This window comes from Anolis sagrei, chromosome 1, assembly GCF_037176765.1.
Source record: "Anolis sagrei isolate rAnoSag1 chromosome 1, rAnoSag1.mat, whole genome shotgun sequence".
Lineage (NCBI taxonomy): Eukaryota > Metazoa > Chordata > Lepidosauria > Squamata > Dactyloidae > Anolis > Anolis sagrei.
The window spans coordinates 303,138,858-303,142,630 of record NC_090021.1 but is presented as its reverse complement, the minus strand read 5'-3'; positions in this window follow the sequence as shown (position 1 = coordinate 303,142,630).

The window sequence follows — 3,773 nt, the reverse complement described above, 5'->3', positions numbered from 1 at the left end:
AATCGATGCTGTGTAGCTTCAGATTTTCTTTTTTACCTCTGAACTTGTCAACAGTTGAATACCCTTTTGGCTTCAATCCAGTTGCCTTGCTAGCCACAGTTACCTCTGCCCTTCCACAGTAACTTATTAATTGCCATTTGACCTTGGAATTTAATTGTCTGACATTCTCTCTTGTTTCATTTTGGATTGTCTCATTATTGGATTTTGTTGTAAAAGACATTCGAAAGGGTTTATTGTGCCTCCTGTGCTGCCACTGCTGTTGCCTCTGAGAGGTCCTCCACTGGGGTCACTCTCCACCACTACTGCTATCCACTAGCTGAATGGCACATTTAGAATGGCTCCTGAGAAAAAACCTTCTGCCACAGAAGACCTCATTGGAAGCAGTATTTTATCAACATACCCTCTTTCCTCACAGGAGAATACAATCCCACCACCATGGAAAGGCTGTCTGATTTATCAAGGGTTTCTATCTAACTAATTGAAAAAAGGTTGATGTGGCCATCTAATTGGGTAAATAGTACAGTCCTATAGTACATAAAAGAAGTCAGGAATTATTATTCCTAGTAAACAATATAAAAGAAGTCAGGAATTATTATTCCTAGAGATATATATATATATATATATATATATATATATATATATAGTAAATTGTAATGTTTGAATAACCATGCCCATTTACTTTCTACTTCATTGCTCGCTGGGAATAACTTGAGTCCCACTGTGCCATACTGAAATAGTAATTGTAGAATGGTTTATAAGCCTATTATCTTCAGATGACAGAGGCGAGACAGAAGGAAAATTAAATATGTGATTGAACTGTTATGCTTTCAAAATGTCCTGCAAGCTTTGAACTCCCCACAGCTTTTGACCAGAGATAGGATTATGAAATAAAGATTAAAATATCCTCCGCGCCTTATATGCCTATGTTTTGAGGCTTTATCATCTGGTTGCTTAGAGAGCTGAGAGCTGTCTTCCAACCCACAAGATCTGGCAGGTAGACACTCATACTATCATGAGCCAGAGAAAGTCATACCACAAGTTTGGGGAGGGACAGGGACTCATGGCAAGATACTGGACTGTACATCACATAATTTGTGCTGTGTTTCATAAACTAGCCTGCTCTCTTTAGCTGTTGTATCTTCAGGATGCTGTCCTATCACTACTATTGAAGTAAGATTCATCTGATGTGTGGCCAGCTTCTGCTTATAGAATGGAAACGAGGTCCTGTTTTGTTTTGACTTCAGGCAGCAAAATATCTTGCTCCAGGTAGCAGCACACATTGTCAAACAGCACCTTAGTAAGATCCAATGGAACAAAATGGCAATATTGTATTCAGCATCTTCCTATCCCACATTCTAGTTTATTGGCTGCCTCTTTCAGGGGTATAGAAATGCTCTACATGATGACATATCAGGTTTTTCATTTCCTACACATTACTCAGTTCATCCGTGGAGGTGGTGAATGTGGGAGTCTTTGGGAGCAATGAATACTTCATGACATTTGGCTCAGCCCTTAAAGGGGGTTTACCTGCCTCAAGCTGTTCAAATACCACATTGCAAAGAAAATAACTCTTTCTGAGTCAGGAAATGTTACAAGGACAGCTGTGTTGATTGTTAAAAAACAAACAAGATCCAAAATCCATACCTCTATCAGGCAAACCAAAAAGGAGCAAAATAAATCATGTTAGCTTTCAAAGCTTCCAAGGCTTTTTCATCAGGTATGGACCGTAAAATAGCATATAAGGCAAATAAAGTGACAGTTTTGTCCTGGCATCTGTGCTTTGGATATTATAGGAAGCATGTGCAGATGAAAATGAAGTCCCATTCTTATAGCCATAGGCTGAAGGGAAGGGAAAGCAATAAAGCAAAGGAAATCTAGTTTGGCTTCTCAGTCTGGAGTTATAAAACATCCCCCCACTCAAGAGCTATATACAGTTAACTTTTCCTCAAGATCGCCTTAAACAGCATCATGAGCAAGCATCTAAAATACAATACACTATCCGAAACACCTGCAAAGGTACAGAAATCTGGATGTCTACACAATGTCCTGGGACATCTGGTTCTGAATGTGGGGCAAACTAGGTTGAACCAGTTTACTCCTGAGCTAAGGAAAATTTGGGAATACTCCTGAGTTTCAGAGGAACTCCAGAGCAGCCCCAAACTTAGGGCAGAGTGTGGACAGCACAACGGGGTCTGATGTGGACCAGGCCTCTGCTGCCATCCCCCTTTACTTGTGTTTATCAGTGCAGTGAAAAGAGAATGGATTAGATCAATGCCACTGTTGGCTCTGCAGATGTCCACAGAGCTCTGGAAGAGCCCCTGGCCATTGCTGATGCCGTATATTGACATCTCCTTCTCTTTGGTCATGAGAGTGATGCCAGTATGGGACATCCATATTGGTCAAGCAATCATTTGGCAGCAGCAAAAGTAACAGGGAAAGGAAAGTCACAATCCAGTTGGTTTCGGCTTAATTGGACCATATAGACCATTGCTATGGCTTGGGTCCAGACCACGTAGATGCCTCCATCCAAGGCCTCTGTGGCCAGGCGAAGCATTTGTGCTTTGCACTGATCCCACAATAACTGGCCAGTGCAGACAAGCTCTTTGATGTTGTCACTTTTAAGCTTTGGAAGCTAGCATAACATATTATGTGCCTTTTAGTTGACTTAATAAAGGTTATCAGTGTGATATATATTTTGGATTTTGCTATTTTCAGTTGCTTCCAGTGCCTGATAAAAACCAGGCTTCTGTATGTGATTTGGAAAAAAAAATACTTGGCAAGCAACATGCTTCTTTGAAAAGAAAACTATAGAGATTGTTCATTTGATTTCAGTTAACATTCTTGACATTTCAAAACATACAAAATGTGCTTGGCTTACAAAGTGATGCCCCCCCCCCCCCGCCTCCACAGCAATAATTTTGCCTTCATAATTCTTTCAAAAATCTAGCTACAATGGATACAATATAAGAATCACTTATCTTCATCAGTTATGAAATACCCTTTAATGCTGACCTTATGGGGCATTCTGGGACATGCCTCCTATCCAACAGATATGATTCCAGAAATACTTCGAAGACGCATCGTGCCTGCTTTCTTCTAAAGCATTTTGTTTTTACTTTAGCATTTTCATCTCTTTGCACAGGATAGTTCAAAATGACTCACACAATAATTTCCCAGGTTTGTTTTTGAACGTTTGGCTGCAGTCCAACTAGTTATTATAGAACCTCTTGGCACCACAAGGAGGATTCCCACTGTGCTAAATGTACCAATAGAAGGAAAAGATAATTGATGACTGGGGGGAGGAAGAAGATTGCATGGAAAGACGGGTGACGTAATTCATTACATGCAAACAGTTTTAAGTGAGATAGAAAATATACACCTCTATCCCATAAAAGCCAGGGAAAAGCTTTTGATAGGAGAAACTTATGTTTGACAAACAGAGTTGTTACAGTTGGAAGCTATTTCAAAGCCATTATGGTGTAGTCACAGATCAGTTTAAACTACTTTCAGTTGACATTACACCTTTCCCCATAAACCTTTGGACCCATGGTAATTACAGGGTTTATTACTCTGGACCAGGGACCCTAGAACTTTCTGAAAAGTATATGTAAGGTCAAGCTGGCATCATTATTAATTTTGCCTACTTGCAGCTTGTGTTGTTGTTATGTGCCTTCAAGTTCTTACAAATTATATTGAGCCTAAGACAGGTGTCACATTCATTTTCACTGAGTGCCACATCAACCTTATGGTTGCCTTCAAAAGGCTGTTGAATC